The following is a 14085-nucleotide window of genomic DNA, read 5'->3' on the forward strand; positions in this document are numbered from 1 at the left end:
CTTCATTCTAGTCCGACCTTATTTGCTGTCCGTGACGTAAGTCGGCTGCCTCGCAGCTCGTGTCTGTCACTGTAAGAGACCTCCGGCTGGCAATAAGTGATCATTAAATATGATTGGAAACATCTCACCTTCCAGCGTAGAAATTTCACAAAAAAACATTCGTCCAATACGAAGCAACCTATACCACAACAATGTTTTCCCTACAATTCAACTCGTGGATAAAAAAGTTTCAAACCTCAAGTCAAACACTTTGCAAATTTTCAACGCATCTGTAAACGAAGCGCAGCCGCAGTGATAACATATTATTACTGTCTGGTTTCACCGGTCGCGCGTAGTTTAAACTAATTCGGACCCGAGACGATGTGCCGCTATGCCAACGACTCGTAACAGCTAAACGAATCATAAAGTTAGCACGTGAACACACACACACACACACACACACACCAGACACTTGAGGTGGGAGGCTCGGAAGGGAGAGCGAGCCGGTATCAGTTTCGCTCGAACAATAACTTTGCACTAATTTCCTTCCAGGAGAATCCTCGAGGGCTCCAGCAGGCTGCTGCACGCCTCTTCGTACCTTCAGCCCCTGATTCCGAGTCAGATAGGATCTTTTCATTTTTCCGGGGGTGCCGGCGCTGGCATGCGACTATTATTTATTATTCAAAGCCTGCTTCTGCAGTCTCGCCTTACTCGCGAGATAATTATTGTATTATACGTAGGTACGGTAGAGGTACATAATTGCACCTGCTGTGATAATTCTTCGTGTCGCAGAGAAACGCACTCTCAATTTCTATTCCATTTTAAACTGCGATACGATACGTGCACGGAACGTCCAATCGCTTCTGCAATCCTCGCGTCGATCTCGAAATTCGTCCATCAATCTCCTTACGTTTGTATACCTAGGATTGAAATTGTATGCGAGCGCGTCAGTGAATTCCTCGACTATTCATCACCGCTGATTACTGTTGATGTACTGAATTTACACTCGAAACAACCGGCTGGCCTGCAGCGTCGCTCTGATCAGGCAGTGAAAAGATCTGCCTGTGATCACCTCGAGGGGTTGAGAGTTCAAGAATTTCTCAATCGATTAACCTTGCGTTTGAAACTTTGAAGAAAGCTATCTAAGTTACGAGATACGTCTCTGATATTACATCTTCCACCAACCGCGCAGGATATTGAAGAGCAAAAGTCGTGGGTAGGCGAGGCTGTTGAAAAATTATCTCATCTGCGCAGACGGGGCGAGTTTTGATTGTCTTACGTATCGCGTGTCTAACGGTATAAAGACGTGTGCGCCATTTTGCGATCTTTTGCCACGCGTAAAGGTAAAAAGATGTATTTTTCCCCCTTTGTATTTACGCGAAAAACACGAGGATACGTTCAAAAACGTTGAAATTGTAACATGGATCAATTAACGGTAAAGGGTCGTAAGTACGGTCGGTTATACCCTATCGTCACCAACTTTATGAAAATATATTACGACTGAACGTAGAAGAAAAAAAATGATGGTAACACATACGAGATTTTCTGGTTATAACGACAAAAAAACTTTCATTTTATACCTGTTACTGTATTTTTTGACTGTAGCAAGAAATGAAACCGTAGCTAAGGACTGAATAGTAACTAAAACCTACGGAAATTTTACTCGGTGAGGCGATTGTTGACCGAAGCATGATATTGCAAACACGAGGATCGTGCGGTCGCAATTTTCACATCAATCTGAATGTTAATTCGAAAGGAATTTTCTTTTATGAGTCCGGCTCTCAATTAGATGGTCCGGTGGTTCGGTCTCAACGTAGGGCCTTCCCTTTGATTCCGGTCATGAACAAGTCACACGTACAGGGAATGAAAATATTAACCGAAAATATGAGTTCAGCAGAGTTGGAATCCTGCAGCAATTACGAGACGCTCATAGCAGTCAATAGCTGGCGCATCTTTGCTTATACGGTTGGCTGTCGTAAATCTTCGGAACGCAATCGAGTTGCCTTCACTTCGTCTCTAGTGCGTTAAACTTGTTTTATTACTCATCTCTGAGTGGCAAAAGCCAAGATATGCAGCTTACGTATCTCCCCCGCAACCTTGACGCTATTCGCAATCCTGTGTGTGTACGAAAGGTCTGCCGCAATAAGACGCTTCGATAACGCAAGTGTACCTGTAAGGTATGTCAATCTCATACATCGAAGGCCAGAGGAAGCATCCTTTCGTCAAATCCGACCTCGAGTAAGTCGTAAGAAAAACTTCGATTTTCGAAAAAGGCGTTTTTTCTTTGCCCAACCGCGTCCGAGTGACTTCACCGGGAAACGGTGAAAATTTATCACGTGTTGGAAGAAAATCAGACTTCACCAATTTACATACAACAGTAATCCTCGCTTTTGCCGCACGTATTATACGTGTACAATGTATATTCCGTGCATGCATTTACGTACATCTGCAACGTATAATTCTTGCGAAACCTTTTCGTGAATCGAGACGTATAATCGTTACGCAGAAGCACGTATCGTTTATGTAATCAATTCAACCGGCTCCGAGTCTAGCTGGTTTATTATATCAGCCAGCGGATCAATTCAAGAGTCGATCAACTCTAACGAAACTGAATTGAACATTCCGTCGAGTAGCAGTACTTGGTGTTGAACAACACGGAAGAAAAAGTTTAGGGACCGACGCGTTCTGTTGTTGACTTTACTACAATTTTTCTACATGAAACTTAATTTCTGTGGTAAATTGAACCGTTGATTCGGTAACTCGTGGCTTTTCTGCAGTAACTTTAACATGAAACTACAATAAATTTAACAAAAAACTGCGCCAGTCCCTCAATTTTTCCAGGAGAGGTAGTGAATCTGAGAGTAATTATTTTTCTCTCGAGTATTACGACAACGCCGCGTACTTGGACCAGTTCATACCCATTCGATTTGCTTGTTTTGATAGCGGGCAACGATGCGCGTTACGCATTATCTCAAAGCCCGACTTCCATAGCTGCAAATAAGACGGACATCGACGATGGTCTGATCGCCGAATATCATGTTTACTTAAAATGGATCAAAGCAAGTTCGGATAAACTGTATAACGATGCCTTATCTCACCTCGTCTGATGTTGAACAGCCCCCAATCAAGTTCCGACACAGGATTAGCAGCCTCTGATTACTTCCTGATTTTGGATGGTATGTTTATTTCTTCAAAATTACTTTACGTCGAGAACTGTCCCTGAGTCGCTAAGGACGTTGATTTTCAAAACCGTTTGACAATTAATCGCGGCGCACCGCGAATTCATTTGCGCTCATTACGTCGAAATTCTCCGCTCCGTTTAAGGGGGCATCCCACCCAATTGGTGTGAAGGAAAAACCGATTATTCGTTTTCCGCACGTTCGAAGGGCTAGAAATTTTATAAAAATTTCAAGCTTTTACCAGATTGCCAGGATGGAAAAAATCAATAGATCTATACAAGCGCGCTATTTTCGCGGATTTTACAACCGAGTTATATCGGCTAAAAATAGAGCAACGAGAAATAGAAAATATCTGATGCTCGTGGGATGTAATATACGCCACTAAAATCGTTTAAAAGAAATATGTATGAAAAAAATTCCAAGGATGAAAAATTCCAGGTGCAAGTGCTTTACGGATTTTTTTTTCAATCAATTCTGTAGCGCCGCACGTTTCTTACAACGGTGTTAGATGAAAAATCGAGAACGGTTTCATCGGTTCGTTTTAGTTGATAACAATATCAAATGCAGAATCTACTTTGAAAAATAAAACAATAGTTTTTCGGTAATGGCTCAGCACTTTTGTGAAATTAGCGTGATACAAACAATAAATATATTTCGAAAGGTCGCTAACCATTAGCCGAACTGGTGTGCTTGAAAATTGAGTTGAAAGTAGGTGGATTTGTCGCACTACAAGGGTGGGATACCCCGTCAAAGTTACGCGAACGATAATTAATTCTACCAGCGTACGTGCGACGAGCAATTCTCCTTACGCAAAACCGGGTTGAGATAAATTTCGAAAGAATTTTTCACCACAATTGTACAGCATACCCCAAAAGTTAATATTAAAAATACCGCGCGTACGATAAAATTATATTTTCCAAATGAAGTTGTGCACGAAACAATCGCAACCAGTTGCGACGTAAAATACTACTCGTCGAAAAGAAAGGGGGCGGAATTATGAAACACAGTAAAAAAAACTTTCAATCCGCGATTCTTATCGCATTATTTGTCATAACAGCAGTTTGTACGTGGCGCTTGATTACTCGGTGCATAAAGAGTTTGGGAAAAAAGTTGCAAGCACTTTACTACCATTCAAATGCTTTGTATCGATCTTGGATAAGCGACAAACTGATTCTAACGATAAGTTTCCATCATAATAACAATCATTCACGGACGAATATATTTAATGAATCTTGGTAAACGGAATCGGCAACATTTTATCGGAAAGTATCTCAAGCTATCCGGTAAACGAAAGACTATCGCATCAACCGTCAATGTTTGAAAATATTCGCCGAGGAGCTTTCCGAGGGTGGAAATTTCACTTCGCGGTCTGAGAGCGCGCTGCAAACTGAATCCAAGCGCCACGACGATCAGCGCACGAAGCGACGCAGCCGCAGATATAGCGAGAAGCCGAAACCGAAACTGAATCTGAAGCGAACAACGTTCCGGCCAACTAAACTGACAGTCCCCGAGTTGACTGTGACAATTCGTTATAACCTGGACGTGGAGGAGACACAACGACGTATATTCGTGCAGCCTATAAACGTCGCCTCGATGTCCTGCCGCCAAGGACACGCGGGGAAATTTACACGTCTCGCGTCCTTCGGGCGCTTGCAACTTACCGCTGGTAACAATGTTTACCCTTGGGGAAATTCTCGGAAAGAGGATCGAGAGCGAGACGACCGGGTCTCCATAACCGAATACCCGAAACACGATTATTTCTTGAATCCGAGGATTATCGCTGCCTCGGCCGATGCTCACCTCGATGATCCATAATTCCCGGCTAACCACGGTATATATCCTTGAAAAGGACCATCCCTGAAGTCCACGGAACGCTGACGACTTATTATACGGTGAAACCCTTTCTTCTTTCTGCTTCATCTTCTTTTTCTTCTTCTTATTCCTCGACTCCTCGACGTTGCACGGTTTTGTAAATGGAGGTCTTTAGACACTTTTCATATATCTACGCCTCTTCGAGTAAACGGTGTTGACCGAAAATTCAACAAATTTGTTCGTGCTTCTCGTTTAGCGAGGAGAAAATTGCGGAGAGGCTCAAAATACTTGCACAGGCTTAACAGCGTTTTCCGTCTCTTATTTTCGGATGAAATCTCTCAGACAAATTGTCTTCGTCGCGGTGATGTGAGAACAGGTAAAGGAGCGTCGTGGAATTTGAAATGAAATTAAAATCCCCCTCGAATACGTTTCTCGTTATCGATCACAGATGAAGAAAACACAAGCGATAAAAATAACGACGGTATACCGAAGATAGTCGAATAATTAATTAAAACCTTATATCTAGTATACAGCTGCTGTGAAAACTTGTTATAAACCCAAGTCAGTAATTAATAGCGACGAAATGCGACGAAGCAATTTCTTAGGTGTTATAATCACAGGTAGAGAAAAAAAAGTCTGAAAATGTGATTACGATAAATTCGTTATTTCGGTATAACCGCGGGGTTATTAAAGGGCGGAGGATATAAATTCCATCGTTTATATCGGTCATTATTATCATCCTACGCTTTCGCAAGTTCTTAATTAGTCCTGAGCCGCTGCAGGTTATACTTGAAGTATGGAGAAAAGAAGGCGAAGAAGGAAGGGAAAAGAGAATCGGGACGAGCAAGAAACGCGGAGGAAAAAAACTCCTCGACAAATCTTATTAGCCTTAATAGCTCGGACCTGCAATTTCCAGTAGCAATTCGCGCGACAAGACAAGATACATAATCACGCGCCATAGCATATTCAACGACCCTGCGATCTTTCCCGGCTTACTTGTATCTCAGACAAACCCTTTCTCTAAAACTTTGGCCGGATGTTCGCCGCGTTCATGCATCCAGGAAGTGAATCTCAAGCTGAGTAAACACCAAAAACATATTCTTCGATATGACTGAATACCCGCAAAAAATTTCCCCCAACCTTGCATCCGAATGCAGATCTGAGAACTGATTAAACCACTAACGGCTCTATCGTGTACGGTACTTAAGAAAACATTATCGCAAGTACGTGAAGAATTCACGGTACGTGATTAATATTCGAAAAGTGATCAGGTTTGGGTCTCCCTTAGAGACTGGATAGGTTTATTTGCCAATGTGTGGTCGTCCCCACTCCTGACGCTGATGCTAATGGTGTGTTCAGGGCTGTTTGCCAGATATCAAGTCCTGACTAACCATCCATGAGCCATTTTACAGATATCCGTACCGCGTAAAGATCCGTCAAGTTATTCCAAGGCACGCATAGCGTGGTCCCTATCGCGGACATATCGATGTTTGTTACACGAATGGTGATATTCGACCGCCACCCACGACTTACGAAACGGCAGGAGTGAGGCGTCCTTTTCATAAAACCGTGCGTAAAGTGTTACAAGGATACGCGAGGGTGAAATATTTATATTACCGAACTCGAACACGTGAAACGTATGGAAAATACACATGGGTATTCACAAGCTTACGGTGGATTCGTAATATGTATAACCTACTTCAGTGATGTGGAACAACCTTTTGTCCAAATATTTAATCTGCTAATGGGGCTCGGAGATTGGAAATACGCTATGTGATTTGGATCCACCCTGTATAATGGAAGAAAAGGTTGAAGTGTTCGGTGAAAAATCCATCTCGTATTTTCTCCACTCTTTGAAATCGGAAATTAAAAGATATTACGTACTTTGTTGAGAGGTTTAAGCCAGCTCCAATGGCGAGGATTGTATAATACGGTCTCGTTTACCATTTCCAGTATTTCCAGTGCCGATTTCGTCGAGGTTGAAGCATTACAAAGGTCGGTGACAAAGTACCAACGCGAAACGAGTCCATCAGTCAACGTTGGGAACCCGGAGGCGCGGCGGACGGCAAAATTGTCACGTTAACGTATCGAGAGAAATAAATAAATAAAACAACTCTGGACTCGGTTTTCCAAAGTCAGATATAAGTTTCGGATGATTTCAATCGTACAGCTCAACGCCGCGGGGACAAAAAGTCCGTCGGGTGCGTCAGCGATTGAACGACGATACTGGAAAATGGATTGTATCCAGGCAACTTTCTGCAGTCTCGCCCGCCTGGCAGTGCCAAAAGGGAGTTGAAACGGTGTAAATGGAAAATCGAAATTCACCGAGCATTCCATCATGGGCAAATCGGAGATTTGCATTCCAGCTTCGCTTGGGACGAAGATATTTGAACTTTGGTTGTTTGTAGCATCAAAAGTAACGAGTCTCGTCTCATAAGAAAACTTTACGACAGCCTATCTGCCTATCAGTGTGAAATAAGTTGTAAATTGCGACAAGACTCGGGTGTGTATCTGGATGCTTTCGCCTCGCCTTGCCTCGTCCTTGACTGTCTAATGCCGAAATACACATAAGCACGCGGGTATAGTAATGGGCTTGAAAAAGTTTCCGTTTATTACGGTTGGTCCGATGCCCAATGTTCGGGAAACTTTGGTAAACTGTTCGAGTCATTGGGGCGAAGTGAAGCTCGTGCAAGTCCGTTTTTCGTACGCATTTACTCGGCGATTTAGTCGGCGGCAGGCAATTATGCGGTACAATTGAGGACGTTTCTTAATCACTTCGAAAATCAGGATTGAATCACCAGCAACGATCACCATGGCCCGCTGTCTGGGAATGTACAATTTTGTGCCTGGATAAAATGATGTACACCCCCATTTCGTCCAGTCATTTTTGGCGGCTTGATGTATGCCTAAAATTTACCGTAGGTATGTTAAAAAAAAAAAATTGTCAGTTGTAACTTGAGTTGTGTTATACACGCATCCAATTCGACTTTACAGTTGTGGCGGTAAGTTAGTTCGAAAAGTTCCGGTCCCTGTTTCTATCGAAGTTGCGCAAACTTCACTGGTCGGGTATAAATTTCGAACATTGAAGAACTCGCTCAACAAGTTCCTCCCGAAACCTTCGAAGAGAAATCCTTTCTCTTATCGCCGCCATAACCGATTCGATAATCTGCTGCTGCATGCACGACATTCCATGCTGGTGTAATTAATTCTGTCGCACGTGAATCGTTCGATCGATACTCAGGAAGGATTTTTCCCAACTCCAAATCCTAGCCGCCTGAAATAATCCATTTCCGGAAATGTGACAGCGGATGTGTTGGCTCCTATTTCGAGTTGCCACTCGACGACTCTGCAGCAACTTCAACGTTACCAAGGAAAGGCCCAAAACGGATAATATAGCGTAATTTCCGTCGATCGATGGCCTTCGATGATCAACGTAATATTATTATTTGGCCAAGGTTACGATCGCAAATTTACCCCAAGTTCTGCACGCGGCAATAAATACGATCGCCTGTAATTGCTTGTATCAACATAACTACGTGCGAGGCAATAGCACGCGTCGGCAAATTGCTGGTAATTAACCCTTGCGTGTATAACACCGGTGTCACACCGGGGTCGTAGAAGACCCCAGGTAAAAAATCATTTCTCAGAAACGGAGATATCGATTAAAATAACTTGAAAAAATTCTAGGACACTCTTTACCGTATAATATTTCAAGGCAAATTGGTGACTTTTTGCAAGATGAAAAAAGAAATTCATGAAACAACAAAATACCGAAAAACGGATCATTCCATTATTTATCTTGGGACCAATTAGATTATTTCGAATATTTTTCACGTGGATTTACGGTGAACATGTCGCCGGGTCATTTTGACCCCGGCTTGCAGCGTAAGAGTCAAGTTCAAATCTCAGCGATATGTTTACTCCTGATGAAACGATTCTAGTCGTTCTTCGTGTTCACTGAGCGGACGACATTAAAAACTTGTGACATTAAAAGATGAAGCATCGGCAGTACGTCATGCGTACAAAGTTTTTCACTTAATATCCAAATCACCGACCATGGATGAAAGCTCATAGCCGCTTTGTGTGAAGTTTAATTTCAAATTCTCAAAGGAATAAAATAAAAAAACAGGTCGAAATTGTATTTACAGACGGATATTGCTGAAGAGAAAAAAAATACAAATCACAGTCCTTCCTATAGGACCTCGTGCTTCTTGTTTTAATTCTCGTTGTCTCTCTTTTGCGTCGTTAATTTTTTTCAAAGAAAAATAATCGGTCGACTAGATTGTCCATGATTGAGTTACGCAGTAAACTTGTCCTTTCTCCCGGAATATTTACCGTCTACACGCGAAAAGCTTTAAACGCCTAGACATGAGAACTCATTGTCAGCGCAAAGGTATCGAGTATCGCGAAAACGGGAATTTCGTTGTTTGGATCTATCCAGCGGACTGAGGGAGGGTTTTCTTCTTAATGAACCACGCGAGTCACGAATCTACTCGATTTTCTGCTATTTTTTATCCCCAACGAATCTCCTCTCTCTCAATTCCAGAAAATCGTTAAGAACCGATCGGATTTGACGATGTAAGAAGAAGAGAACCAATAACAGTGAAAGGCCACCCACGCTGCGTGCTTTCGCGTAATAAAGTTATCCATTGCGGATGGGGGAGGAGGTATTGTCCCCATAACGAACAGCCATCAAAGACTGTGATCTTCCGAGCTCGTTAAGTATAAATGAAAAAAGATACCTAAAGAATGATAACGAGCCGGTAATAAGCCGGGCAACCTGCCGCGAGCAGCAGCTGATCTGCATAGAACATGTATACGTCTAATTTTACAGTTTTAGCCAAGACCAGGAAGACGTGGGAAGGTAACGCTGCCGTTGGCCAAGTCGTTAAAAGTTACGAGCCACTGATCTGGGCTATAAGTACGTATATATACACGATTCTCGCTACGTTTATACGCAGCCTTCTGTTTAACAACTCTTCCGCCACCTATAAACAGGTATGCAGTCTGCGTGGCACACTCGCAATTGACGGAGAAAACTGGTCTCTCTTTAACCTAATTGGACGTAAACTAGTCGAGCGAAAGGATTCTTCGACAACCAAAACCGCCGACCACGCAGGGTTGTACAATAATGGCGCCGATTCGCGGAGGCCTTATATGATACTTGTTCGATTAGGATGGTTGTACATAATGTAAAATTATAAAATAGAACGAACGATCTCACCGTCGAGCGACATTCTCGACCTATGCTACTTGTACCACGAGCTATACTCTTCTGTCAATACCGTGGCAGAACCGCAATATAATACTTGTTGGATCACACGATGTCGTTCGTGTCTCATGATTTAAGCTGTATAATGGAAGAAGAATGGACCAATTCCACTCTATTGTATCGCGCAATACTCGGCGTGTATACTCTTGTGCGAATACTGTATTAAAGCCGTTTGTACATATCCTCGTTGAATTACACGATTGTACGTGGGTCTTCTAGTTTAGATTGTGTAATGGAAAAAGAATGGATCAATTCTTCTGGACGGTCGTACTATCGCATGATACTCTCGACGTATACTCTAGCGTGAACGACGTAGTAAATAGCCGAACTCGATCCCAACTGGTGTTGTAGTGAATGAGACTCGGTCGGCTTTGCGTCGCGAAATAAAAAACCACGACGGTTGATTACTGATCTAGTTTCAATTATCAGATAGGGTTCGTGGCGTATTTGACGTATACGTGATAATGTTTTGATATTACATGTAATTGTTTTTTTTTCTATTCAGAGGTATTTTTCAACGGTGTTTCAGTTGTTTGCTTAAGCGTTAGTATTGATAAAAAAAAAACAAAAAAAAAAACCCATTAGACATGTACGCTGGTAATTTAAAGCCAGAGTTGAAGAACGCTAGTGATTTTATATTTTCAGCCCATGCTCTGTGAAGTGAAGATGTGTTCGAAGGGACGAATTGGATGCTATTTTTGATTATTCGAAATAAAAGTGAGTATGATCGCAAGTAGTTAAAACTTGTTCGATTTACATGCGTAACGGTAATTACATGGTAGGCATTATTTTGGTTTAGACTTTAAAAGGATCGCGGTGAGAATTATCATTAGCGTGTCAAATTATATTCGCGAATATTCTTTGAACTAGTCAAATACCGCATTTGAAGTAATATCTTTCCGCGCAACAGGTTTTTTTTCGTGAATGTTGTCCCAATTTATATATTCGCAAAAGAGAAATTGCAGCGTCTCGAGACGCGTGATCGATTTGTATCGCAATATACATCGAAGACGTTAGATATACCACTATTGCAAAAAAATTTCTGGTACGCGAAAAGTTTTTTGTAAAATTGGATGGTAAATTCATATCTACATAAGTAGATTCACTCCTTCTTATCCTTTTCACCTCACCGTTCTTTTCTCACGCCCTGAAACTGACGAATCCCCTCGCATCGTGATACTTTTCGGATTTTCGCCGAAGCTGTCGGAGCCCTTTGATCCGCGAAAAGGGAGATCTTCCCCTCGTTGTATTCACAACCGTGCACCGTGATTCAACCGAATCAAAATATCCCCGGTGCAATTCCCTTGCGACGCGACCGACAAACGCCGCCAGTCTGACTCAACGCGCGGCTTTTCCACTGAAATGAGACCGTATTATTTGACGCAGCTACCCAGCTGGAGTCGTCCGTCCTTCTATTTGGTTTTCTCGCCTAATGACTTCGCCAATTAAACTGTAATATCCATTTCGCGATATTCGGGTTCTTGCTTCACTCGCGAACATTACCGAGAATCCAGCTGATAGGACGGCGAAGGATCTTCTGCGTGTCTGCGAGCCGGGATCCGAAAGCACGGCGGAGACATTCGTCAAGAGTTAAGCTCCTCGTTACTACCATTCATTCGAGGGACAGACGGCGCGGGGGCTGCGTCTAAGGATGCCGATCCACCTCGAGCATATTTCAGTTGAGCCCAGCTTGCAGACGAGATTATGACATCGGGTCCAATCCGCCATCGCTCGTCTTTTACCAGAAAAATTTAACCCCGCCTGCGGAGAAAATGGAAGACAGCTGTTGCGAAGTCGGCCGCAGAATTTTTATTTCCTAGGTAGGGGAGAACGGGGCACGACGGACCCCTCGAAACATTTGAACATTAAGGTGTTATTAGACGTTTCTTTGATATGTGTCAAGTTAAAGAATGCAACATTCTTATAAGAAAAAATTAAATTTTGTCGATGATTTTTTAAAAACCATATTTTAGATAAAGGCCATTTGCTCCGAAAAATAATTTTTATTTTTTTTTTTTTTTTTTTTTGTCATACGTATTGATAGATAATCAATGATTTATACAATACAGGTAGAATTAAGGGATGCAGTGTTATTAAAAAAAATCATTTGTACAATTTTTGGAGAGAGTCCGTCGTGTCCGGGTCCCCCTATAAATGAATGATGATACCCGCGTTAAACGCCGAAATTAAGCGTCGCGGGAATCGGAAGTCAGCTGACGCACGTTGACGTCTGTCAATCAGGGGCCAAGTCACTGCCCGTTCGTTCATGCACACCGATTAATGGTATTCGTATTCGTTCGTTTTAACCCATTCATACTTCCATCGCTCAACAGGTTGACAGTGACAACGATAATAACCGAATATTTTTTGATGAAAAATTTTTCTACTCGTGAATAAAGAGTCACGGGGATATCGCTGTTTCATCTCTCATTTCCCCACGGATATACGATACTGCGTAATATCGTTTGAAGTTTAATATTACAGAGAATTTGAAGATTATTTTTATACCGCCGTAAAGGCGGTTTTGTTTCATCCTCGGCTTCGATTCTGTGAGTACCTACTCGACGCGCTGTTCAAGGTTTAGGACTTGACAGTTCGCGTATAATACAAGTCACGATGATCATGGACAGTTGACAATTTTCAGCCCAGACTAAGTCTAACAAAAGGGAGAAAGTTTCTTTCCCTTTGAATTTGTCAAAGGGGCGTCTTTCTTTCTTCGCGAGACGATTCAGTGATTACGAACAGCCGGACTATAAGCCACACGCTTTTTGAATCGTTATCGATTTGAGACAATTCAGAATTTGGAATTACTAAACTTGCAAATTGTACAGCAAGATTGTAACACACCGAAATTATTCACATTTATTGAACTATCAACCCTTCAATTACGAATTACTTTAAATTAAATGCAATCTATATGTACCCATAGAAATTTGGGATATAAATTTTAATAAAAACCTCAGCGGCCATGAATTTTGTGGCGTCAACGTTCAGCTCTGTCCAATGATAGCGTTACCTCATTGTGAAGCGTACATTTCATTCGTTTCGAAGGCATTTCTCGCGGTTAGCCATTATAGCTGTCCAGTCGAATTTTTTCCGCCGAACTCCGAGGAGAATCCCCGTAGTCGGGATTTCGTGGCAAAATTCAATTTCCACAAATGAAAGAAGGAACGCAAAGCTTTCCTAATAATAGAATCGTAATCTTATCAGTTTGACCGGCTCATCGCCACGCGGCGTTCGACTCGATCTTCTGCGACGGTGGAAAGACAGACTTTTATAAAAAAAAGAAATACGTAACGCCGTTTTTCTATTTGTTGAGAAAAATTGAAAACATAGAAAGCACGAACTCCAAATGATTCCGCGGGTCTAAACTCCCTGCAGAGAGAATAACTTTTGCCGGGGATAAATACATATCCCCCGGGAATGTATAAAGCCGGGATTATCTGCTCTTAGAATCGCACGGCACCGTTCGAAAGAGATTGAGAAGCGAGAGATATCGCGGATGGCTTAGCGTCGAGATAGCCTCGCGGCTTACGAGCTTGCAGTGCTTCGTTGTGTTGCGAATCCCCCCGCCAAAGGTCATGGGATTTTGATTTACCGCTCAGCACCGAATCTGCAGGCGTCTTGCCGACAGGCCCCGTGTAATAAATCGGAATCATTTGCTCGCCGCGGTTTCGGCTCGTTCCTGGTAACGCATGATCGCTCCATGCAGGTACGGGAACATTGTTATTGCGGCGAAGCGTCGCCGAGGCTCCCCGTTTCCTTATGAATTTTTCATCCCAAGTCCCGCAGCGTTCCCGGCGGTGAGTATGCGTGCCTCGTAACGCATTCCCGAGTGAAAGA

The 14085-nt window shown here is 42.6% G+C and overlaps 2 protein-coding genes across 11 annotated transcripts in view; one reads left to right on the forward strand and one right to left on the reverse strand.

Moving 5' to 3' along the window:
* Positions 1-14085, reverse strand: part of LOC124174372 (neuropeptide CCHamide-2 receptor-like) — a 113509-nt gene that overhangs the window by 64369 nt on the left and 35055 nt on the right. For 2 of the 8 annotated variants that reach the window (XM_046553465.1, XM_046553464.1), the window contains exon 1: positions 3078-4517. The exons of 1 other annotated variant lie outside the window; for it this stretch is intronic. The gene's annotated coding sequence lies outside the window, so the exon portion shown is untranslated. Of the gene's footprint in view, positions 1-3077; positions 4526-14085 lie in introns of those variants that run through there. 5 more of the 8 variants (XM_046553462.1, XM_046553459.1, XM_046553457.1 and 2 more) reach the window with 5 other exon arrangements.
* Positions 10617-14085, forward strand: part of LOC124174371 (neuropeptide CCHamide-1 receptor-like) — a 69490-nt gene continuing 66021 nt past the window's right edge. For all 3 annotated transcript variants that reach the window (XM_046553453.1, XM_046553455.1, XM_046553456.1), the window contains exons 1-2: positions 10617-10785; positions 10888-10959. The gene's annotated coding sequence lies outside the window, so the exon portion shown is untranslated. The remainder of the gene's footprint in view (positions 10786-10887; positions 10960-14085) is intronic.

This window comes from Neodiprion fabricii, chromosome 1 (genome assembly GCF_021155785.1).
Source record: "Neodiprion fabricii isolate iyNeoFabr1 chromosome 1, iyNeoFabr1.1, whole genome shotgun sequence".
NCBI lineage: Eukaryota > Metazoa > Arthropoda > Insecta > Hymenoptera > Diprionidae > Neodiprion > Neodiprion fabricii.